The sequence below is a fragment of the Hyperolius riggenbachi genome, chromosome 3 (genome assembly GCF_040937935.1).
Source record: "Hyperolius riggenbachi isolate aHypRig1 chromosome 3, aHypRig1.pri, whole genome shotgun sequence".
Lineage (NCBI taxonomy): Eukaryota > Metazoa > Chordata > Amphibia > Anura > Hyperoliidae > Hyperolius > Hyperolius riggenbachi.
Window position 1 is genome coordinate 445,482,817 of NC_090648.1, and position 26,988 is coordinate 445,509,804.

The following is a 26,988-nucleotide window of genomic DNA, read 5'->3' on the forward strand; positions in this document are numbered from 1 at the left end:
TAGAAGTCCACCCCTAACCTCCTCCAACACAAACGCCTTCCTGATCCCTAACCATAACCTCCCCCCAAACACAAACACCTCCCTGACATCTAACCCTAACATTCCCTTAACACAAATTCCTTTTCTGACCCCCAACCCTAACCTCCCCTCAACACAAACTCCTTCCTGACACCTAATTCTAGCCTCTGTATCAAATGTTACCTTCAATCTGATGTCTACACATAAACCCCACCTTATCCCAACCTCCATCCTGAAATCTACAGCTTACCTCCCCTCAACACAAATGCTATCCTGACACCTAACCCTAACTCACCCCCCCCCCCCCAAAAAAAAACTCCTTTTCTAACACCCAACCCTAACCTCTCCCAACACAAACTCCTTCCTGACGCCTAATCTTAACCTCCCTTCAACACAAACGCCTTCATTACTCCTAACCCTAGCTAGTGTTGGGCAAACAGTGTTCGCCACTGTTCGGGTTCTGCAGAACATCACCCTGTTCGGGTGATGTTCGAGTTCGGCCGAACACCTGATGGTGTTCGGCCAAACCGTTCGGCCACATGGCCGAACTAAGAGCGCATGGCCGAACGTGATTGGCCGAATGGGTCACGTGGTTCGGACCCGAATGCGCTCTGATTGGCCGAACTGTCACGTGGTTCGGGTAAATAAATACCCGAACCACGTCATATCTCCGCCATTTGTCTGTGGGTTTAGCTTTGGATAGGCAGGCAGGGTAGTTCGCGCTCCAGCCACGCTAGCCAGGGTCCCCCCAGTCATTGTGTTGCTGCTGGGAATAGTAGTACACCGCTCGCTCAGCCACACTATATAGCATTGTGTTTACTGCCACTCTGTGTCTGCTGGGAATAGTAGTACACCGTTTGCTCAGCCACACTATATAGCATTGTGTTTACTGCCACTCTGTGTACCTCGCTCAGCCACACTATATAGCATTGTGTTTACTGCCACTTTGTGTCTGCTGGGAATAGTAGTACACCGCTCGCTCAGCCACACTATATAGCATTGTGTTTACTGCCACTCTGTGTACACCGCTCACCCAGCACACTATATAGCATTGTGTTTACTGCCACTCTGAGTCTGCTGGGAACAGTAGTACACCGCTCGCTCAGCCACACTATATAGCATTGTGTTTACTGCCACTCTGTGTACCTTGCTCAGCCACACTATATAGCATTGTGTTTACTGCCACTCTGTGTCTGCTGGGAACAGTACTACACCGCTCGCTCAGCCACACTATATAGCATTGTGTTTACTGCCACTCTGCGTACCTTGCTCAGCCACACTATATAGCATTGTGTTTACTGCCACTCTGTGTACACCGCTCACCCAGCACACTATATAGCATTGTGTTTACTGCCACTCTGTGTCTGCTGGGAACAGTAGTACACCGCTCGCTCAGCCACACTATATAGCATTGTGTTTACTGCCACTCTGTGTACACCGCTCACCCAGCACACTATATAGCATTGTGTTTACTGCCACTCTGTGTCTGCTGGGAACAGTAGTACACCGCTCGCTCAGCCACACTATATAGCATTGTGTTTACTGCCACTCTGTGTACCTTGCTCAGCCACACTATATAGCATTGTGTTTACTGCCACTCTGTGTCTGCTGGGAACAGTAGTACACCGCTCGCTCAGCCACACTATATAGCATTGTGTTTACTGCCACTCTGTGTACTCCGCTCACCCAGCACACTATATAGCATTGTGTACTCTGCCAGTCAGTGTGTATATTGCTGGGATCAGTAATACTCCACTCAACGTCAACTACTATATGAGCTCACCATGAGTTCCTCAGAGACCTCCGCTGTGAGCAGCACTCCCAACAACAGCAACAGCCCACGCCCCACGCAAGCTATAACATCCACCCCAGCAGCCAGTGGTCAGCAGCAGCCCTCCCCAGAGGAGAACGTTGTGTCCATCGGTCCGGCGCCAGAGCGATTATTGAGGGCTGCCATTGAGGAGATGATGGGGCCTGATGTGGAGGAGGAGGTCTGGCTCAGGCCAGCATCCCAAGTTAATGTTGAGGACGATGAGGGGTCTGTGTCTGGGGATGTTGGGGTGGCAGAGGTGGTGGGTGGGTCAGACTCAGGAGAAGAGTTGTATGATGAGGATGATGATCGGGACCATCTGTATGTGCCTCAGAGTCCGACCCCGGAAAACATGTTGTATCGTGTGTTTAGGTACTAAAATCTGCGTTCCCACTTCCCAGTACTGCCCGGGTCCACGGATCCATATAATTTTTTGGGCAGCACTATCAAACTGTGGTACTATGAGTGAGTTGCCATGGTCCTTCTGTGCTGTCACACTCACCGTCTGTCTGCAGATGGATTGTTCAACACAGCTACGCCATCTGACATGTAGTCCTTGACCATCTTCTCCAGGCGATTGGTGTTGGAGGACGTGGAACTGCCCGATTGCTGTTCTGTGGGCTGCTGCATGGGTGTCAGAAAATGTTCCCACTTCAAGGACACTGCCAATACCATTCCCTTTTGGGCACTAGCAGCAGCTTGTGTTCTTTGCTGCCCTCCTGGTCCTCCTGGGTTTGCTGAAGTCAGTCTGTCGCCGTACAACTGGCTAGAGAAGGAGGAGGATGTCAATCTCCTCTCTAAAGTCTCCATCCTCAAGGGCCTGCTGGAATTGTTCCATTTTTGACCTGTCTGACACTTTCTTCAATCAGTTTTTTAACATTGTGTTTGTATAAACTGGGTATAAACCCAGTAATTGGTGTTGTCCAGAATAATGAATAATAATGAATAGTGAATAATGCGCGGGCCGCGTTCAATGCAGTCTAGCATGAATTGAGCCATGTGTGCCAGAGAGTCCTGCCAGACTCCTCTGTCTTCATGTTCTTGTGAGCGTTGTGATTGTTGTGATGCACCATATACGTCACCAGCATCACTTTCTTCCTCTTCTGCTGTCCATTCCCGCTAAATTGTGGAAGTCCAACGTGCACCGCTCTGTCCCTCGGCAGTGGGGGCATCCAATTCCTGCTCCAACTCCAGCTGTTCCTCGTCCTGTTCTTTGTCATAGCTGGGACCAGCGTTTCCTGAGGCAGGTTGCCTGATGTTGGTATCATCACGCTGATCGTTTTCATCTTCAGATTCCCCCACTTGCATCATGCCAGCGGTTTCCATCTTCAACATTGATTTCTTCAGTAAACACAGCAGTGGTATTGTAATGCTGACTGTAGAGTTGTCACTGCTCAGTCACAAGCAACGTGGATTGCTCAAAATTTTGGAGGACTTGGCAGAGATCCAACATGGTGGCCCAATCAGATCCACAGAAGCTTGGTAGCTAGCTGCTGGAATGCGCCTCGGCACTGCGCAAAAGCGTGCTAGCATGTGCAGCGTAGAATTCCAGCGCGTAGGGAGGGACATCACCCAGCGAGCGATGGTGCGCTAGATTGAAGCGCTCCTGCATCTCTTGGTGAGTCCTTCAGAAGCGGTACTGGACTTTAAAAAATGTTTTGTTTTTTTTCCTTCAACAGAAGATCTGCCACGTTGGAGTGAGGAGGACGCCGCCGACCCCGACACCAAGCTGAACCCCGGCGAACTCCAAGCAGAGGATCTTCAGGAACCCTCAAGGCTTTGAGCAAGCTGAGGAGGATCAGCAGTCCCGACGAGACCTCTCCTCATATGTGACTGTGTGCAGTGGAGTAGAGCTCCCCAGAACAACCTCTCACTGGTCACTTTGTCACTTTGTCACTTTGTCATTTTGTCACTTTGTCACTTTGTCACTTGTCACTTTGTCACTTGTCACTTGTCACTTTGTCATTTTGTCACTTTGTCATTTTCTCACTTTGTCAGTCACTTTGTCACTTTGTCACTTTGTCACTGGTCACTTTGTCACTTTTCACTTTGTCACTTGGTCACTTGGTCACTTGTCCAGATGATCTCGGTACACCTCCTGCGATTCAAATTCCTGCACACATTGCTCTGGGATTTGGGTGTGATGAATGATGCATCTAACTGGCCACCAGAGGCAATTAAGGCCTTCAAAACATTGAAAGCAGCTTTCTGTTCCACCCCCATTTTGCGTCATGTTGAGTTGTTGACGTCATGTTCATCCTCGGCCTCGCCTTGCATTTCAGTGCGAGGTGCATTTTCCACAGAAAAAGGTTGTGAATACGGGCACAACATTTGTGGCTGTTCCATTGACCTTTCACAGGTAGAACATTGTGGGGGTGGGAATAGCTCCTCCGAATAGCCCATTGTGTCCTGAAAACTACTCATTGCATTGCTTTGCGCACGCATTTTTTTTGTCCTCATGCAAGGCCTGAGTTGCGCCTGAAAGCGTGGCCTTCTCCTCCTGCGCCTCCTCCTGTTCCATCACGTCTGCTGCTGCTGGGTTAGCGTTGCCGCCCGGTCCCTGTTTATTGAACCTCTTATCTTTATTACATTTATGACTGCATGGCGGTACAAAGCATGCTATCCGCACGCTTCTTGTCCTCATGCAAGGCCTGGGTTGTTGTGTCTCAAAGCGTGGCCTTCTCCTCCTGCGCCTCCTCCTGTTCCATCACGTGTGCTGCTGCTGGTGCTGGGTTAGCGTTACCGGTCCCTTTTCCTGGAACCTCTTCTCTGTATTACATTTATGACTGCATGGCGACAAAAAGCATGTTACCTGTGCAAAGAAACATGACATTTTCCACATTTAAAAGACAGTTTTTCCTTTGAAACTTTACAATCAATTTTCTCAAAAACTATAAGCTCTTTTTCAAATATTTTTTTCCCTCTTGTACCCACTCCCAAGGTGCATATACCCTGCAAATTTGGGGTATGTAGCACGTAAGGAAGCTTTACAAAGCATGAAAGTTCGGGTCCCCATTGACTTCCATTATGTTCGGAGTTCGGCGCGAACACCCGAACATCGCGGCGATGTTCGGCGAACGTTCGCGAACTAGAACATCTAGGTGTTCGCCCAACACTAACCCTAGCCAACACATGAAACGTCAACTCTGTCCTGATGTCTAAGCCTAATCCACCCAGTAAAACCTTTGTGACACATTAGCTGCTAGGCACAGTGATGCAGGACCCTCTTCACTTCCTGTTCAGTTTGCAAGTGCAAACTCATGTGACATTTGACAGGGATGGAAGCCACATGATGATTGGCTGGCTGTACAGCACTTGTAAGCTGAACAGGAAGTGAAAAGGACCTGTATTGCTGCTGGGAGCAGGTAATATAAAACGCTCTGCTCCACTGCTGCACTGCTGGACCGACACTCCCAGCTCCCGCTCTTGAGCACCCTCAGCCCCTGTGCCCCCTATGATGGCGGGGGTCATGGGGGCTATTGTATCATCCTTGATTTGGATACTTGTGTCCACTGGCGTAACAATAGGGGATGCGACCCCTGCCGCCGCGGGGCCCTAGGGCCCACTCAGGGACTTTTGTCGGGCAGGGGGGACGCAGCATAAGAAAAGAGCATGGCCGCAGATCGGTGGGGAGGGGAGACATTCCCCCCCCCCCCCTCACCTCGGGATCTCCTCTCAGCGCTCCCCTCCTGCAATCTTTGGTGGCAGCGGGCAGGCAGCGGCAGGCTGAACACATTACCTCCTTCTCGTCGGAGGTCTTCAGATCTCTAAGAGCTTCATGCAACTTCCTGTGAAAACAGGAAGTTGCTCTTAGAGATCGGAAGACCTCCGGCGAGAAGGAGGTAATGTGTTCAGCCTGCCGCCGCGCCTGCCCGCTGCCTGCCCGCTGCCTGCCCGCTGCCACCAATGATTGCAGGAGGGAAAGCCCTGAGAGGAGAGCCCGAGGTGAGGGGGGGGGGGGGGGAATGTCCCCCCTCCCCACTGATCTGCGGCCATTCTCTCCTCTTATGCTGCAACCCCTCCTGCCCCACAAAAGTCCCTGAGCGGGCCCTAGGGAGGTGGGGGGCGGATTTTTTTTTTTGCAGGGGGCCCGGGGATTTCTAGGTACGCCCCTGCTTGTGTCTAGTTATAATACTGTGCTGTGAGCCTGTGACTGGCATATTGACAGTGAACAGTGACATCAGAGAGCTAAAGGGCCCAATACTAGCACAAAGTTGAAAATGACAAGTTCCTTTGAGTTTTTCTTTACAAAAAAGCAGTTGGTTTTTATGTGGTTAAAAAAAGGCTGTGTTCTGATTTCCCAGCATGGTGATCATACTTGATTTTTAAATACAGAATGCGTTCTCAGTTTACCTGTTTATATCTCCCATCCTACGGAAATGACTGTTTGGAAGTGATACAGTACCTCTATAATTGGCAGTAAAAATACAAAGGCATCATAGTAAAGTATCGCTATTGCCTGGTAACCTAGCAACTAAGAATTATAGGCCTACTACGCTGGGAAATCAAGCGGTTCCAGCTCATCTTTTTGAAACGGCATGCATGTTTCTTATTCATTCTGGGCTATGCAGTCTCTGAGTTAACAGTGCGCTTCTGCACCTGACAGGTTACCCTGTGTGTTTAACTGCAAGTTTAACTAAAGCTAGGAGCTGTTTTCCTGAGTTACATTAAGGCTGATGGGAAAAGGAAAAAAAATCTTCTTTTCTGCCTTTAACGCTGATTTTATCTAGTTTTTTCTAGGATTTTGGTGACTTCACTTTATCTTATTATTCAAGAACAATGAACAACCAGGAGACAAGTTTTGAGTTAATATAGCACCTTGTTATGCTCATACATTAACATAATGGCTTTTTAGTTGGGTTAAGCTGCTGATATAATTTAGATTTTCTGTGGCCAAAAAAATCACTCCAGAGACATAACTATTGGGGCAACTGCCCGTACAACTGCATGTGGGCCCCGGTGGGCTCCAACTTCTTACTCTTCTTCCCTCTGGATAAGGTTCCCCCCATCCAGAGTCCCACTGGTACCCTCCTATCAGCAGGGCCAGCTCTAGTCACAGTGGGGCTTCAGGGCAAAATTAACCTGACACCCACCACCTCCAGTATGTAGCATGAGGGTCCCCTTTTGCAAATGCACCTCCCTCCCCCACAGGAATCCTGATCCTGAGACAGCTGCAGGGCTCCCCCATGTCTCCCTTCAACTTTTTGTCCCTGGGGCTCCTGGAGAGTTTTTGTCATCACTGCAACTCACCTGTCCTGTTGTGGAGCTCCTTCTTCAGTCTGTGCACCTCCATCTTCATCCTTGCAGAGGTGCCTCTCCACCATGACCTGGTGCATGTTATTATGTAATAATCTCCATTGTAGTCCGTCTCCACCTGCCCGTTTTGTTTTCAAAAGACCAGTTTCTCCTTACATCAGTCTCCAATGCACACTCCTCTGACATCCCATGAGTACTGACTATCTATATGGAAAATTGCATTATGGGGGGGTGGGAGGGGGGGCATGGCTATACAGGCAGAAAGTGCCACAAGGTGGGGTTTTATGGCGATCGAGAAGGATGTGGATATAATAGTGTGGCGGGGAAGGATTGCCGTACTTTTTGCTGTTGGTGTGGAGATTCATGATGTCAGCATTTTTATGGGGTAGGTCATGCTTGCAATGCTTGCTATATGATCCTTGTAATATGGGTCACCCAGCTATAGCGACTCCTGCCAAAGGGAAGCCCAACAGAATTTTGTTGTTAGGAGCCATTGTTTGTAGTTACGCCATTGCTCCTGATTGTTTTATATGAAAGAAAACTAAGCTTTAAAGAGACTCTGAAGACTCCTAAAAATGAGGTTTTTACTTTAAAAAACCTCTTTAACCTAATTGCCCCTCCTAAAACGCTGCATCCCCTTGGCTGACAACACCATAAATCACCCCTAATTACCCCCTGCAAAATCCACGACTTTCTTGGTCATGGATTTTGCTGCTGGAGGAAGCAGAGCTTTCAGCTGCAGCTCTGCCTCCATGCGCGTCAATCAGTGCGTATCCCCGCCACTCCCCCGCCCCTCTCATTGAAGGAAGGCTGAGAGGGGCGGGGAGAGGCGGCGATCCACGCTGATAGACGCATTTAGAGGCAGAGCTGCAGCTGAAAGCTTTGCCTCTATGTGGAAGGAGCCCCGCGATGTCCCCCAGGTAATTGGGGGTGATTTATGGCGTTGTCAGCCACGGGGATGCAGCGTTTTAGGAGCGGCAATTAGGTTAAAGAGGTTTTTAAAGTCAAATTTTGTTTTTACGGGACTTCAGAGTCTCTTTAATGTGTATCTGAGGTGATATGTGACATGATGAGATAAACATGTGTATGTACAGTATAAAACATATTAATAACCAGGCTGTTTTACTTTTAAATTTTTTATTTTGCAGCCTGAAATAGTTAATTTCTAGGCACGGAAGTGACGGCTTCTGTCTTGTCGGTAGCTGGTTGGGAATGTAGTAAACATCACTGATAAGCAAATTACAGCCATAAAAGTTTTCCTGGCAGAATACAACTTCTGAGGGCAGGGGGAGATAAAATATTTGAAGAATTTACCTTTTTCTAACTCTGGGACACTTTATAGGCTGTCACTGATTAGAGACAGTAAATTCAAACTAGTTTGTAAACGTTTAAATATAAAAGAAAAACATGGGATTATTAAAAAAAAGGTCATGTTTAGGAGTAGGAGGATAAATATAATTGTTTATCTCATCAGTTTATTTTCACCTTGGGTTCCTTTCAATGTTTCCAAATGCTTATGTGGATGTCTGAATAAGCTTCCCATTGTATCTGCTTCATATTAACAACAAAAGTACTTTTGTCGTTAAAATTCAAGGACCACTCTCTTCTTTTTAAAATATTATTATTAATATTATTCTGAGCGTACAAAAAGTATCATTCAGGTTTTGGGGTCATAAAATCGTTTCAAGGCTGGGTTTCTTTACCAAAAATGTGTGCATGTGGCTCACAGACCCAAGGTGAACATCTGGTCTTTGGGAATCTTCCCTACCTAGCAACCAGCCTCAGCAGCGCTCTACCGACAGGACTTTTGCTGAAGACTTGTACCTCTTGAAGCATACTTTATGTCAGTATATTAGAGTAGATGCCTCCTCAGCTAAGGCTGAGAAACAGTTGCCTTCATCCTGAATTGTGATCTGTTCCTTCAGCTATGGAGACCGAGTTGGGATTTTTTTACATTACACACTATTTGCTGCGTTTTGCGAAACACAAAGTCATCTGCAGAATAATAGAAAGATAGTAAAAACTTTTAGGCTAGGTTCACACTATGACGAATGCACAATAGTGCCTTTCCAATGTATTACAGTGTACATTGCATTGTCTGTGCCATAGTTACCACTGAACATGTGTCTGGAAAAAGTGGGGTTCCGCACAATGTCCTATGGAAAATGCAAGCCTTTATTGAATCCTTTATTAACCACTTGAGCAAAAAATGGCCTGGTCTTTAGGGGGGTTTAGCACTGTGGTCCTCAAGTGGTTAATAAAGGATTCAAGAAAGGCTTGCATTTTCCATAGGACATTGTGCAGGGCTGCACAACTTAGCACACAAGTGATCCCCCCTACCCCCTTTTCTTCCCACCAGAGCTCTCTGTTGGTGGGGTCTGATTGCTCCCCCGGGGTTTATTTATTTTTTAATAAATATTTATGTTATTTTTTTTTATTAAATTTCCCTATTTATTTTTTGCCTAACTCCCTCTCCACAGCCAGCCAATCGGGGCATTCGGCTGTCATAGGCTTCAGCCTATGAGAGCCGATCGCTCTCTAGTGTCCCAGGGGGGACATTGGCGTGATGCGGTCTTTAGGTAGTTAAATCAAATAAAACCATTATCAACAAGTAGCTACTCTTAACCCTCCTGGCGGTTAATTTTTTTTTGCCACTTTTTTTGCCACGCAGAGCGGCGGCGATCGAGCTGTACGCGCGGCTAGCAAAGTGCTAGCTGCGCGTACAGCATTTTAAACTGAGCAAATCGCCCCACCAGGGGCTGAGATATCTTCCTGCGCGGCATAGCCCGAGCTCAGCTCGGGCTTACCGCCAGGAAGGTTAATACTGGTTTCATCTGATTTAATAAAGGATTCAATAAAGGCTTGCATTTTCCACAGGACATTGTGCGGAACCTCACTTTTTGCTATTCACTGGTTCGTGGCTGAGTTGCATGGCTCCTGCACTGGCACTGATGCAGAGGTAGAGCGGACTTCACTCCTTTCTCCCTCTTGAACATGTGTCACTCCATGCTGCTTGGTTTTCTCTACTGATACTGGGATCCACTACCCTTTGCCCTGAGCCCAAATTTCGTAGCGCCTTAATTACATGCCTGCATTCAGGAGCGGTTCTTCCCTGAAGCAATGTGAATCACGTGCCTTCAGAGAAGAAACAATTAGAGGGCAGCAAGAGGTGGCTCCCCTCTTCAAATGTTCCCGTCCTCGCACTCCCCGTCTCCCCCTCCCTGGATGCGTGGTGCCGCTTCACTCACCTGCTCTTATTGCTCCAAGGATCTTATCTCCGTCCTCCCATCCAGAGTCCTGTATCCATGGGTACAGCAGTACCTCATGTGACCAGTTACCTGTTGCTGATTCACATGAGACGCTGCTGCAGTCAGAGCGGAAGCAGGACTTCACATGTGGCTGGTGATCCAATCGCTGATCTGCTGAGAGCAGAAGAGTGATGCGGTGCTGGTGCACATACCCGGCATCCTGGAGATCAGATGCTGTGGGCCAGCAGGGAGGAAACTCTGTCTTGGAGGAAGCAGAGGGAGGTAAGCGTAGTGCCAATGCCTGCAATGCACAACCCAATATGTCTCTCCAATCCGGCTTTGCATACACACACTGGGAAAGGGGACAGGGATCGTCTTCACAATGTATTGCTTCAGGCGGCAAAAAGTCTAAACTGGCCCTGCATGCATCTGGGTATTCTATTGTCCTGTTCCAAGTCCTATCAATGCAATGCACTAATGAGGACCAGAAAGTCCAAAACAGGCTCTCTGCATATTGGTTTGATGTGGCTCTGTAAAATGTATTGGCATAGGCTAAATATGAACTAGTGGAGATTCTGGATGTGCAGCCTTGCTTCCTGGGGCATAAAGAGATGATTTGCATATTTGGGAGTGATGCATCATGGGAAACCGCAGTTGCTCACTTAAAGCTGAATTATCGCAAATACCTTCTGTTTTAAGAAGGTACATTATATTCAGCATAGCCAATACTGCAACTCTACCCCCAGAAATCGAGCTCTCCTGGGTCACCTTGTATTACTGGACCAACCGGGTCACCTTAGCTTCTTGCCAGTTGCTTCATACAGCTAAGCGAGAGCTACAGGGCTGTCAAACATGGCAGACGTCCCTATATAAAGTGGTAACTGTGCGTCCTTCCTCTATCTGGGGACCTAATCACAGCCTGGCAGACGGTTTACTTATCACACTGGGCGCTGGAATCAATCTGACATCTAATAAAAAATATTCCATGAGAGCTCCATTTCTCAAAGTGATACAAGAACAGTCACGGCGACCCCGTTTCCAGCAGTGTGTTAATAATGGCAATTTGATTTACAGTATGTAATAAAACATCAATCTGTAATCTATCAAGAGGCGAGAGACTGTTTTATCTGTGAATGTCAGACAAATTTAAGAGACTGGATAAACTGTTCTCCATTCTGCTCTGCCGGTTTTTAAAATGATGGAATATAATACGCGACTTAAACACTGGGGAGATGAAGCTAAAAAAACTAAATACAAGCAATGTAGGTTTAGGTGTAATATACAGTATGTGTGGTACCACCGGAGGTGGAGAGTTTATTCTTCCACTGAGAAAGGAAACTTAGTGCTGCGCTATGAATCATGCTGAATTAAGAAGTCACGGCAAAGCCCATGACGTAAACAATGCAAGAAGTCATAGCAACTCATTCTTGTTAATTCCATTGTAGTCACATAAAAGAAACTCTGAATCTGTTTGGTTGCTCTGGGTTTCTGCCAAGGCTGGATTTATACTTTTTCCGCCCCTAGGCCAGCATTCTTGCAGCATCCCTTCCATGTGCAGCAGCCCCCTTCTCCTATTCCTTGTGCAGCCCCCTCTTCCATGTCTAACATTCATGCACTGCAGCCTCTTTCAAGTCTGGCAGCAGCTGGCTATTTCCATGTGTCGCTCCTTATTTGAAACCTTTGTATTCCATTTGCAGCCTCTTCTTCCATATGCAGCAAATCCGCTTCCATGTCCAGCCGCCCCTTTGCCAGCTGCCGCCCAAGGCCAGGGCCTTGGTGGCCTCTCCCGAAATCAGGCTCTGGTTACTGCACTCTGTACATTGCACTCCTGCTTGTTTCATTAAGGCCTGAGACTCATTGAGGCAAAACTGTACTAAACCTACATATGGGAGTGCCCTGAATTCTCTCCAGTTATCCAGGATCGCCTCCATCTTCCCACACCCATTGATTATTTGGCAATGTGCACAACTTAAATCGCTTTTGTATAAAAACATTAAAAAAAACCAAAATAGACAGCAAGGTTAGTGATGTGAGTGCACAAGAGGTGTGGCTACAGAGCGGTATGTGATTGCGAAATCACAGCCATTTTTACTGCAATTTTAATGAAAGTGAATGAGAGTGATTTTTAAAAAGCGCGAATCAATCACAAAGTGCTCAGAAAACCGCTTCTAGTGTGAATGGGCCCTAACTGCCTAAATCAGTGTTTCTCAAACCTGTCCTCGTGACTCCCCAATGGTGCATGTTTTGCAGGCAGCCTCACCTATGCACAGGTGTGGTAATTAGTGTATCAGCTAGGTGGATTCCATGTAGCTGAGAGACTAATTACTCCACCTGTGCAGAGGTGAGGTTGCCTGCAAAACATGCACCGTTAGGGAGTCACGAGGATAGTTTTGAGAAACACTGGCCTAGAGATTAAATTCATCCTGGTCACCTTGAGAACTGGAGACATGTTCCATGTAAAAAATTATGCTGCAAAGTTTGTGTCATTTGACCACCCAGAGATATTACAGTGCTCGTTTTCCTTTAATAGTCCCCTCATCAGAAGAGCACTTTGCCATCAAGCAGAATCCATCCCGTAAGTCTCATGCTATCACGCAGAATCCATCCCGTAAGTCTCATGCTATCACGCAGAATCCATCCCGTAAGTCTCATGCTATCACGCAGAATCCATCCCGTAAGTCTCATGCCATCAAGCAGAATCCATCCCGTAAGTCTCATATTCTGGACTGTCTTTATTTGATGTGTATATCAGCTATTATAAAAGAAAAACATCAAGTGCTCATAACTACTAACGATAGAGTTCTGACGGTCTTTATCCAGAGTAAAGATCTTTATCAACTGGCCTCAGATTTAAATTAACTGTTTGGTTTTTTTTTTCACCATTCTTTTAAGCTATTCCAAAATCTCATCTGAGGCCGAGTACTAGTTCACAAACACGACTTAAGCCATCCACAAATTAATTGGTATTATTCAAGAGTGTTTAATGCGGCTGGAAGTATGTTGAAGTTAATTAAGTTTTTTTCTTTTCTTTTTGCTCTGTTAGGCCATTATACTGTTAGACAGACACAAAGCCATTGCGCTTTTTATTTTTTTCCGACTTCCGAAAAATACAACGCAGCTAAAATGCATCTCTTTTACCACTAGGGTATTTTTTATGTTTCGCCTCGCTTTGAACTAAGAAACTGATGAATTTTCTCTGTTCTCTATATTTATTCAAAGGAAGTTCATTTGCTGCAATCACGCCATTTGCATTATTAAACTTTGAACAATAAAAAAATGCTTCATTTAAACCAAAGTGATGGGAAGGAAAAAAAAAGTATAACTAGTTGCCAAGACAACCTCGATCTCGTGGAATTTAATGTTCCATCTTCACACATTATCCTACTTTTTTTTACAGCGTCGGCGAGAGCCATGAGGATCATAAATAATGTTCTCCGCATGTAAATTGTTAGCGCTGATTTAATTTGATGGATGCTGTAATCAATTAGTGGCTCCTCACAGATTACTCATAAAGTGGCTCGCCATAAGAAGGAAATTTGTCTACGGACGTCTGTAGATCATAAAGAAGGAATTTCGTAGTGATGTCTCACCGAGGTATTCATGTCCATCACAACATTTGTGAGAGCTGTCAATATGCCGGTTGCCTTCCTAGACGCGGGGGCTGATTGATGGCGGTTCGAGAGGAGAATTAGTGAAGAATGGGTTCACAGAAGCATTGTTGGGCTTCATTTTTTAGGCTTGCTCTAGAAAAATGACTGCTGGAACCCAAGTGATTGATACCGGAAAGGCGCCCACTTATCTCACTCTTCCTATTATTTCATTCACCATCATGAGAGCCTTCTGTAAAGACTACTACACTATTTTAATTTATAACGATGTTCATTGTTGCGCACAAATAATTGTACATACAAAGTGTCACAGAAGTTTCAGTGAAAAACTCATAACACGTAAAATAAGTACAAAACAGAACAATAAAAAATAAAAAACATACAGAACAATTTGCACAATTTGCTCCAACATGTCTAAAGTAAAGAGGAACTATAGTAAAAACAACATAATTTTAAAAAATTACTTATTTGTTTGCAATTTTATTTTACAGATTATTTAGTCAGTGTTTGCCCATTGTAAAAATCTTTCTTTTCCCTGATTCACATTCTTAAATTTACCAGGGCTCTTTCACACCAAAAATTGTGAAACTTCATCACAACGTGGCTTGCATTTTGCTATTTTCACTATGTTGGCCTCAGTCGCATTCAGTATGTATGCATTCCCACGATTCCAATTGTAACTTCACTGTACTTGCTTTTGAAAAATCGCAAGCTTTTCCCAAAAAAGAATGGAATGCAGCTGGTGGGAAAGGGCCCTTACTGGTGGTGGTGACATCTTTATTTCTGCCAGGTGATCTGTAGGGAATGTTCGTTACTGGGAGTTCTGTGCACAGAGGAATATATTGCTTGCTTGGCAGTTGGAAACAGCCATTATTTCCCACAATGCAATGACATTCACAGACAGCAAACTGTCAGGACCACGGTCATGACATCACACTGTGGGAGGGGTTTCACCACAATATCAGCTATACAGACCCCCTGATGATCCATTTCTCATGGGAAAGGGGGTATCAGTTACTGACTGGGATGAAGTTCAACCCTTGGTGACAGTTCCTCTTTAAACTTTATCAGCATACAGAGCTTGTACTGCTCAGTGCAGACTGCTAAGTGAATGATCAGTGCCAGATAACATACATAATTTGGCAATAGAAAAAAACTCTAACCCAACTTTCTAATCCAGTGTCGGAGTGGATAGGATAGAGAGGAAACAACATAGTTCTGTGTTCTCACAGAAGAGGCAATAATAGCCATGATGCTTCAGTAGATTGTTAGATGGCTGTATTGTAATTTCCAAAGTCTACATTCTTGGGAGTTCATTATTAACAGTTGTTGAGATTAGAGCAGTGTAGGACTGGGAGGTGGAAAAGCTGAGGAAATCCACCAGATAGCCAAGCAGCAGTAACCCTGTGTTATCACTCCCAACAGAAACCTGCAGCAAGTCTTCACTGTAAGCAGCAACACCTGATTACTGCTGCTTGGCCAGCAGGTGGATTTCCTCAGCTTTTCCACCTCCCAGTCCCACACTGCTCTAATCTCAACAACTGTTAATAATGAACTCCCAAGAAGGTAGACTTTGGAAATGACAATACAGCCATCTAATAATCTACTGAAGCATCATGGCTATTATTGCCTCTTCTGTAAGAACACAGAACTATGTTGTTTTCTCTCTATCCTATTAGAGTTACTAAAAAGGTTACAATTTTGATGTCACTTTTTATCACTGCAGGGTGAACTATTTCTTGTAGCTCCTTGGAAACATTATTAACAGATAGATCCGTTCTCTTAGTTACATGGTTGTCTAAAGCTGTGCTGTTAATGTTACTTGTAGGAAACCCTGCATTACAGCATAAAGATGACCCAATGTCATGTAGTGAGTGTCATTCCAATGGCAATAACTGATATGGATCCCATTATCAAAGCTGTGTGGTGGGCAGGCAAGCATGGCTAATGACATTAATCACGTATGGCTAATCGTCAGTTAAATAACCTGGCGATATGTATATGAAGACCGTCTGGATGGAAGGTCATTAGCTTGATCTTGGAAATACTTGATTGATGTGTTATTCTGTGGGAAATAGTCCTTGAGGTTTGTCCTCTGGAAATCAGTCCACGAATCCCTCCTGCCATCCCTTCTGGAGTCTCTTGGGAAGTGTCTCATTCATAGAAGATGTTAGAAATGACATTATTAAAGTCTATAAGAATCATATCCATTGAAAATGTTGTAAAATTCATTAAAGGACAACTGAAATGAAAGGGATTTGGGGACAGCCATATATTTTTCTTTTTAAACAATACCAGTTTCCTGGCTGCCCTGCTGATCTTTCACGCATCGATAGTGTCTGAATCACACACCTGAAACAAGCATGCAGCAAATGCAGTCACACTTAAAGGAAACATGAAGCATAATATGCTACCCCAGTATATAGTTACCGGGGGCTCCCTCCAACCCCTTGAAGCCGAAATGTCCCACACTGCATCTCCGATTGCAGCCTCCGGCCCGAGGTCCTTACTGCACCTGCATGAAGCGCTGCTGTAAGGGCTGGTCCTAGACTTTTTGCTGCCTGAGGCAAACTTGTGAGGATGTGCCCCCCCCCCCCTTCCTGATTTAGAAAGATCACACAGCATCCGCCAATTTACTCTGATTCATTTAATTCAAATGAAACACTCTGATTCATTTAATTCAAATGAAACACTGCTGCTCTCCTGCCTCCCCCTCCTCACTCACTGTCAGACTCCTCACACAGCACAACAAGCTGCTTTTCCCCAATGATGACCTCTTCACCTCACTCACAGTACAAAGATGCTGCACCTGTAATCTCTGTGCCTGATGCAAGCATTTCACCTTGCTTCATGACAGAACCGGCCCTGGCCTCTGTCAATCAATTCCACATTGACCGCAGCGTATAGCGCAGGCTCAGAAATACTATGCCTGCGCAGTACGCTGCAGACAGCGTGAACTTGATTGACAGCAGCATTCGCGCAAGCGCAGTAGAGGAGGTCAGCCTCTGCACATGGCACGGGCCCCAAGGCTGGCGGTTGCGAGCAGAGATGCTGCGTGGGATGGCTTCAAGGGGCTGGAGGAAGCCCCCGGTAAGTATATCATGGGGCAGCATATTATGCTTGATGCTTTTTTTAGGTCAAACATCTGATCTGCATGCTTGTTCAGGGTCTATATCTAAAAGTATTGAAGGCAGAGGATTAGCAGGACAGCCAAGCAATTTGCACTGTTTGAAAGGAAATAAACATGGCATCCTCCATATTCCTTCTGGTGCCCTTTAACCTTCCTGGCGGTAAGCCCGAGCTGAGCTCGGGCTATGCCATGCAGGAGGATTGCCGGTTTGTATAATTTTTTTTTTTACACGCAGCTAGCACTTTGCTAGCTGCGTGTACTGCACGATCGCTGCTGCTCTGCGAAGATTCGCCGCTACCCGCCACGCCACGCTGCCCCCTTCCCCCTAGACCCCATGCGCTGCCTGGCCAATCAGTGCCAGGCAGCGCTGAGGGGTGGATCGAGGACTCCCTTTGACGTCGATGACGTCATCCCGCCCGCTGCCATGGCGACGGGGAAAGCCCTAATGGAAATGCCGTTCAGAACGGGATTTCCGGACGGGCTTGATCGCCGGAGGCGATCGAACAGGGTGGGGGTATGCCGCTGCACATGTAGCTAGGCTAGCTACATGATTTAAAAAAAAAAAATAGTGCTGCGCTTCCCCCTGGCAGTTTTAATTGACCGCCAGGAGGGTTAAAGGAGCACTATGGTGGAAAATTCACAGTTTCACACATATTTAAGAAGTAAATTTGTCCCATTGTAAATGCACTATACATTTTTTACAGCTAGTGATGGATATGTTTAGGAGAACTCATGGAGAAGCATGTGATTTGTTTGATCAGCTGATAAATTTAAAAAGCTTTGCTTGGCTGTGATCACATCCTGCTTTTTCACATGATCCTGACTAGCAAATCAGAGACTTACATATCTATCACCTGATCAAACTGATGACATGCTTTTCTGTTATGCTGGGCATACATGGCTAGATTCTTCTTATCAATCGAGCCACTGATGGCTCGATTGATAATATCCAACCTGTCCGATCACCGCGGCAGATCGAATCTGCGCTTGATCCCCGCGGGCGGACAATGGAAGAAACGAGCGGCTGATAAGGAAGTGCCCACGGGGACGAGCGGGAATCGATCCATGCGCCCGTGCGGACGAGCGGGGATGCGCCGGCATTGAGCCAGCAGCTCGATTCCAGCGCATAAACGCACCGTGTATGCCCAGCATTAGTTCAGCATGACGAGGGACATATCTACAGGGGAGCAGCCCGTGCAATCACAGGGAGGCCCAGAGCTGTAAGGGGGCCTCATCTAATATTTTGCTTACTCTGATTAAGGCGTCCATCCTTCAGATCAGGTGTTTTTATGACTATGCTTGTTGTGGGCATGAAGATTACCACGTCCATGTTTTATGACCCTTGCAGGATGGGTGCTCAGGCTGTGAGGGTCACCAAGGGTAAGCAAGGGAAAGAGTGTGAACACTGAGGAGTCCCAGCAAAGTTTTGCAGGGGGACCCCATGATTTATAGTTATGCATCTGGACATGACCATCTCTAGTACTTACAGCAGGTATTATATTCTAAATGAATGCAAACGTTTCCAAATAGAGTACCAGGGGAAATGTACTACTAATCTAAGCCCAAACGACAGCCCTATAAGGTTCTAGAGGTCAATAGTTGTAAGGTACACAACATATAATATACAGGACACATGAAGAGACCTCTTCACATGAGTCAGTACAGGAGGCTCACGTGCCCCACAGGTGTGCTCGGGTACTCGCTGATCCCCAACCTCCCTAATAGGTGAATCCTAGGGAGGGGTGTAGCTATCTCACACACATGTAGGGCTGAGCAGTGACAGATGCAGGTTAGTGTAACCAATGGGTGAAAGATCACTGCCCCAATTGGACACAACAAGGCCCTGTACAATGTCTAGTGCTCACTATACTGTGGGAATAACATAAGCGGGTGCAAATATATACAGTGACACCAGTTTCGACATGTTTCACCTCGCAAGGCTTCATCAGGAAAAGATAGCGTACAGTGCAAGAATATACAATAGAGACATAAGACCCCCCCACCAACAAAATTCCCAGCAGCAACAGCCCAAGTCAGAGCTGGTATTATATTCTCTCAGCTCTGAACCTCTTACCGACAATTTTTAGATTAGTTCATCTCCTCATTGGGGATCGAACTGCATTGGGTTCATTTTAAAGGGGTGAATTGACGTTAAATCTGTATCAATAAAAAATGCCCCGGGGGTACTCACCTTGGGAGGGGGAAGACAGGGTAGCCTTTGGATCCTTTCAATGCTTCCAGCGCAGTCGCAGTAGCGGCTCTTGGCTCCGAAATAGGTGGAAATAGCCAATCCGTGTCGGGTGCACTCCACTGCGCAGGCGCAAGTTGCCTGTGCAGTAGAGCGGACCCGTCTGGAATTGGCTATTTCCGCCTTTTTCACAGCTGAGAGCTGCAACAGCGCCCCCGCTGGAGCCAGAAAAGGTAAATATTACATTGGGTTCACTTTAAAGGGGCAAACTGACTATAAAGAGAACCTGAACTGAAAATAAAGTCAAAATAACCATACACAGGTCATACTTACCTCCTGTGCAGTCTACTTCTCAATCCCTTTCTCCTCTCCTGCGTCACATTTATCCACTGTGATAAAAGGAATTCTCCGTCCTCCATTTTAAAATTGGCCATTACCCCATAACAGCTTCCTGGTCAGCACACTGACAAACTGTCATACCACCCACTTGAGCCATACAAAAACATGGACATTACCTTGCACATTAAGTTGTAACTGACAGCTGCTGATACATAACTGACAGCAACTGGTATATTTGATCTCCAATTCGTGTCCCCAGCAGAAAAACCGAAGCGCTCTTACTAGAGGCTTCATTCTTTCTGCAAAAAAAAAGTTTCCCCGTCCTCCTTGTGCTTCCGGTGATCGAGAAGCACACAAAGAGAAAAAAATAAAACTACATCTACATATTTTTTACATTACAATTTACACATATAATAACATTAAAAATTAATTGTTTATTTCCCACACCAAAATATTACCCAAATAAAATTTTTAATGGGAAAAAAAAATTACAATAAAAACAAAACAAAACAAAAAACATAAACAGTTACCCAAGGGTCTGAACTTTTTAAATATGCATTTGAAGGGGATATACTACGAATATTTTTAAAATTTTAAGCTTGTAAATAGTAATGGACGCAAAACGGAAAAAATGCACCTTAATTTCCAAATAAAATATTGGCGCCGTACATTGTGATAGGGACACAATTTAAATGGTGTAATAAGCGGGATAAATGGGCAAATAAAATACATAGGTTTTTATTATGGTACCGTGGATTATTTTAAAGCTATAATGGACGAAAACTGAGAAATAATGAATGCTTTCCATTTTTTTCTTATTAATCCTGTTAAAATGCATTTATAAAAAAATAATTCTTAGCAAAATGTACCACCCAAAGAAAGTCTAATTAGTGGCAGAAAAAAACAGATATAGATCAATAAAATGTGTTAAGTAGTGATAAAGTTATTAGCGAATGAATGGGAGGTGAAAATTGTTCTGATGCATAAGGTGGAAAATCCCCGCGGGCTGAAATGGTTAAAGAGAATCTGTATCAATAAAAAATGCCCCTGGGGGTACTCACCTCCGGAGGGGGAAGCCTCTGGATTCTATCGAAGCTTCAAGCGCAGGCACAGTAGCGGCTCTTGGCTCCAAAATAGGTGGAAATAGCCAATCCGAGTTGGGTCCGCTCTACTGCGCAGGTGCAGTGTATGGTGTATGGGTGGGTGCGGTGTCGTAACTAGACTTAATAGAGCCCTCCTGCAAAAATGATAGCATGGGGCCCCCTTGGTCCCTGAACTCCATGCGGGTCATGTGATTGGGAGCCGGCGAATGGCAGCAGAGAGTATTCTGCTGTGAAGCAGTGTCTGGAAGCAGGAAAAATGACACACATCCCCGCTCCTTGCTACTCTGCATGACGGGAGCCTGGAGGAGGTGGCGGGCATTTTTTTTTGAGCGAACAGGAGGGTTTTTGGCTAATTGGCTGCACTTGCGGTTGAGGAGGGGCCCCCAAAGCCTCTGGGGTCGCAGGGGTGACTGCTATGCCCATGGGTGGATGTGCCCAAACCAGAACTTTCCACACACTCTCCTGGACAATTTATGGTGGTGGTTGAGTCTGAGGAGTACCATTTCCTTTAATCGCCTCTATCCATTTGTGTTTTTAATGCAGACATTGAACAGCCTCTTATCAGCGTTATTCAATGAGAAAGTTGTAGAGACTCTTAAGAGCTCTCAGAATACCTGTAGAAGAAAATGTGGGTATGGGAGAGAATCAGAACAAAGAAGTCTTGGCTCAAGCACTACTCGAGTGGAAAATACTGTGAGGGTGTATAGGAAACGGATAGAACAGCTGGAAGTCTAATGAAAACTTCCATTGACAACATGTGAAGGCTCTTGAGTTGCAAAGACAAGGAGCATGTATAGTAATTGTATTAGCCATACAGGTACAGAGGAGAGCTGCACACTCCAACTTATTGAATATGCATACAGTAATCTAATTCTACACCATACACGGGCTGGAATGGAATATAAAATCCTCACAATGTTAGCAGAATCAATTTAAATAAAATTGTGTAAGTATTCCGGCATCTGCATTTGAACACACTACATTTTTCCTGATTTTACATAAACTAAGAGTAATTTATGTTGTATGTAAACATTATTTGTGTACATTAAAAGGTGCTTTCAATTTACAGTTTTAATGATTGTTTCCTAGTTAGAATCGTGTTTAGAACAAAAATAGTGACAATTGCTTTGCTTTCTGCTCCAAAAGATAAGCAACAGCCTAATAACCTTTAAAGAAAAAACATTTCTTTACAGCTGATACAAATCTTGCAATAAATTTGCAGTGTGTCTACTTCCTGCTTTCATGGAAGCAGACATATTGTTAACATCCTTTGTTTATAAACAAACAAACAAACACGTATATCGCGCTTTTCTCCCGGCAGACCCAAAGTGCCAGAGCTGCAGCCACTAGGACACACTCTTTTGGCAGTAGCAGTGTTAGGGAGACTGGCCCAAGGTCTCCTACTGAATAGGTGCTGGCTTACTGAACAGGCAGAGACGAGATTTGAACCCTGGTCTCTTATGTCAGAGGCAGAGCCCTTAACCATTACTCCATTTAGCCACACATAAGTTAGCTTCTCTGTCATGGCCGACAGCTGACACAGCTGAAAGATCAAATTACAGTGGAGATGAGGGGGGGATAAGACAGGCTAAACTCTCTAAATACATACAGGGTGCTTTTCTCTCTGTCCTGGGCAAGAGTTCAGGTCCAATTTGATAGGAGCCAGAATGATGGTCTGTCTCGCTTGGTTGGATAAATATGAAGAGCATATGATAATGTAGTAAATGGGTAATTAATACACATGGAATAAGATGAAATAGGGCTCTAGGCAAATCCGTAGCTTTGGCTCCCCTTTTTGGTAGACTGAAGTGCATGTTGGGTAAGAGAAAGTGTCAGCTGGGCCCATTAAAACGTGTACCTGAGGCGAATATAGGGTAAAAAGAGACATACTTACCCAAGAAGAGGGAAGCCTCTGAAACGTATAGAGCAAAGGGTGTCAAACTTGAATACAAAGTGGGCCGAAATTGAGCTCTGGGACAAGGTCGTTGGCCTACCTTAATTTCTAGTGGCCACCTCTCTCCCTTACAAATTTCCCTGGTGTCTAATAGCCCCCCCCCTTCATCCCCTATTCAGTTTCCGGGTGTCTAGTGACCCTCCTCCCTCATCTATACAGTTCCCTGATGTTTAGGGGTCCTCCCTTCCTCTCCTTTACAGTTCCCTGGTGCTTTCCCTCTCCCCATATGGCTTCCCTGGTAATCTAGGGCTTACCCTCCAATATAGCTTCTCTGGTGGTCCTAAGTGGGCCAAACATAATGCAAAGTGGGGAAACTACCTAAGGCCAAATCTGAAGGCTCTGAGGGCCAGATTTGGCCCACAGGTTGGAGTTTGACATGTATATTATAGAAGCTTCCCACACGGTCCCCCATACTGAGTGCAGACTTCCAGAAGAAATCTGACAAGGGCTTGTCTGATTGAAGATCATGGTCCTGCTGCTCTTGAGGCATGAGCACGGCTGTACTAGTGCACGCACAAGCAGCTCCATGCTACGCCACAGGCTGCTCGTGTGGGTGCAGCATGGCCACGCTCATGCCTGAAGAGAAGTGCAGCCTGGATGTTCTGGAGGGTCCCAGCAATCAGCGGCAATGGCGAGGAAGACACGGGAAGCCTCTACAGCATCCAGAGGCTTATTCAGTATCTGGTTTCCAAAGTATGACAGCGCTCCACAAAGTGGATGGACCTGGGTTCAGATTAGAGGCCTGCAGGGGTTTAATTTTTCAGACCCGCACCCCCGCTTTCCGCACCCGACCCGCGACTCGCTTTCTGGTGAATCTGGTACCCGCACACGACCTGCACCCACAGACTCACTACACGCACCCGACCCACAACCCGATTATATCAAAACGGGTACCCGACCTGGATTTAAGGTAACCCGCGGGTACCCAACCAGAAGCCCTGCACGGGTCTAATTTTTCAGACCCGCATCCGACCCGCACCCGACCCACACCCCAGCTACCCACACCTGACCCGCAACCATCTTTCGGTGAATCTGGTACCCGACCCGCAACCATCTTTCGGTGAATCTGGTACCCACACCCGCAGACCCGCTACCCGCACTCGAACCGCAACCTGATTAAAAATCAAAACGGGTATCCGAACCCGACCCACATTTCGGGTAACCTATGGGTACCCGACCCGATGCAGGCCTCTAGTTCAGATACCTTATAAATACCAGTCAGCAAGCTCCACCACCAAGGGTGCATTTATACTTCTTTTGCCCCTAGGCCAAGTATGTTGGGCCTCTCCTTTATTGTGCAGCAGCCCCACTCCCATTCCATATGCAGCCCCCTCTTCTATGTGTATCATCCATGTAATCTTCCCCTCTTTTATAAACAGCAGTCTTGAACATCAGTTTCACTTTTTGTCATGTGTTGCTCCCCATTTTCAGCCGCCTCTTTCATATGTAGCAACCCCTTTTTCAGGTTCAGGTGCCCCCTTGGCTGCAGCCGTCCAAGACCTGGGCCTTTGGGGCTTTTCCAGAAATCCGGCCCTGTCCACCACCTAAGGAAAAAGTAAGGTTCTATGGAAGACAAACAGGAGCGCTCTATGGTGCATTATCATTTATTACATCCGTTAAAAATTGATAAAATTGCACTTACAAGATCGAAATGATAAAACAGCATGCCACCCAGCTCATGGGTAGGCAGCTTCTTCCTTTAGCTGCTTCCGTAGCTGTGGCCAGCAGCATATGTGTCCTGATGGTAGAAGGACTGCTCTAAAGAGAGTGATAAGTGGAGTCCTGCATACACAGTGCCTGAAGCGTCATGACGTGTTTCGGCGTTCCTACACCTTCTTCAGGTCAAGAATGATAAAGGCGTCTTGTTCTGGTTTCTATGGGCATATAATGCAGTCAATACATAAGGGGATCTGTGGGTAATACTTTGAGCAATCAGTGGTTCCGATTGATTTCATGAAACAAGATCAGTCGAATAGAAATGACAAACTTATCTACAAATGAGTATGGGGCCTTCCTGTCTGATATTTCAGCCCCCACAAATCTCTTGGGTACACACAGAGGAGGGGAACTTGAGACACCAGGAAACAGAGTCAAAGCAAAGAGGGATGAAGATCCAGACTTCCTTGTACCATGTGACTCTCCATAGCTGAGTGCTTTGCGACAACAATAGGTATACTATCTGCACACCTCAGCACCATGTCAATCAGACTTGCACAAACCTAAGCAGTTAATTTGTGTGCTGGAGGCCCCAGGGTAAAATTAGCGCTGGCATAGGCACCTTTGTTAATAACCATGAATAGCGGCGATTACAGGTAATTTGGGCACCCAATAAGATAGCGGGAGGCCCCAAGTACAAATAGTAAAATATTGATAAAGATTACTATAACTACTATCGGAATTAAAGAGGAACTTTAACCAAGTATTGAACTTCATCCCAATCAGTAGCTGATACGGAAGCAGTAGATTTGGGCGCATGAGACAAGTGGACAAAAAGGGCGCCCCATTCACTTCCATTATAAATATCGTTTAATGGGCGCCAAACAGGGAAAAAAAGGCGCCGGAGATTATTAACGTTTTAACAAAGGCGCCCAGAGATTTTTAAGGATTTATAACTATGTTTGTGATGATTTAACTTTACAAAATGAGCCCGTGACGAATAACGTTTATGAAGATACTAAATCACTATTTCTAAAACATTTCTAAAACATTATTATCCACCCAAAAAAATTATTTACATTTTTTTATTTACATTTTTTATTTATTAATGTCTGTAAAACATTATTATCCATAGGGGTCTTAGGTTTAGGCACCACCAGGGGGGGTCTTAGGTTTAGGCACCAACAGGGGGGTCTTAGGTTTAGGCACCAACAGGGGGGTCTTAGGTTTAGGCACCAACTGGGGGGTCTTAGGTTTAGGCACCAACAGGGGGGTCTTAGGTTTAGGCACCAACAGGGGGGTCTTAGGTTTAGGCACCAACAGGGGGGTCTTAGGTTTAGGCACCAACTGGGGGGTCTTAGGTTTAGGCACCAACTGGGGGGTCTTAGGTTTAGGCACCAACAGGGGGGTCTTAGGTTTAGGCACCAATAGGGGGGTCTTAGGTTTAGGCACCAACAGGGGGGTCTTAGGTTTAGGCACCAACTGGGGGGTCTTAGGTTTAGGCACCAACAGGGGGGTCTTAGGTTTAGGCACCAACAGGGGGGTCTTAGGTTTAGGCACCAACAGGGGGTCTAGGGGTTAGGGATAGGTACAGGGAGGGTTTTTAATAAACGTAAATATAAGTTTCACTTTACAAACAGGGAAGATTAACGTTTTAAGAATTGCCGATCTCATACACATTATTTAGTGATTTATAAATTCTTAAAACACTATTTGTAAACGAAATTCTACACAATATTTCTATAAACGATATTTCCATTTAACGTTTATACCACGCGCCCTTTTTTCCCGACGCCCTTTTCGTACGTACGCTTGATACCCCCTCTCCCACCACGAGAAATCTTTACTTTTTCTCGACTAGATTACCAAGGGGGTCTGTGTGGCTGATATTGTGGTGAAACCCCTCCCACAGTGTGATGTCATGACCATGGTCCTGACAGTTTGCTGTTTGGCAGTTCCCACAATGTAACAAGGTTCACAAACAAGCAATATCGCCCTCCCTCCCTCCTCCTACATGATTTATAAATGAATATTGTGTAAAAAAAATATATCATGTTAATTTTACTACAGTTCCTCTTTAAATAGTGCAATATCCGTAATTTTACCGATATTCCATTTGTGACTTTCTCTGAATTACCACTGCACCTTTTTTAAACACATCAGCATCAGTGATGAGCCTTCCCACTATGTCTGATCATTAAACAGCTGAGAAAAGTCATTTCTTGGTTTCTTCTGATTGGTCAAAGTATGCATGTCAGATCAACTGACAATCCATCAGTCATTTACTTTGGATCATTAGTCAATACTGGTAAAAATTAAATCTTGTGTAAAAATCCTACACTTAAAGAGAACCAGAGATGAAGCACCCTCATGTATTTTACCATATATATCAATGGGAACATGACAGTAAACACCTACTCTGCTCTTTGTCTCATTCTTCTCTGCTAAATCTGCCTGTTAATCAGCTCTGATAAGAATACCCGAATGAGCATTCAGTCTAGCTTTGCCCTGAATGATTATAGCTGAGTCAGTATTCTGTGATGTCTTTTCAAGCCCAAGCCTGCCCCCTCCTGGCTCTGCTTTCCTGCTACGAGGATACATCGCAGGAAAGCAGAGCCAGAAGGGGGCAGGCTTGGCCTTGAAAAGACATCACAGAAGAGTGACTCAGCTATAATCAT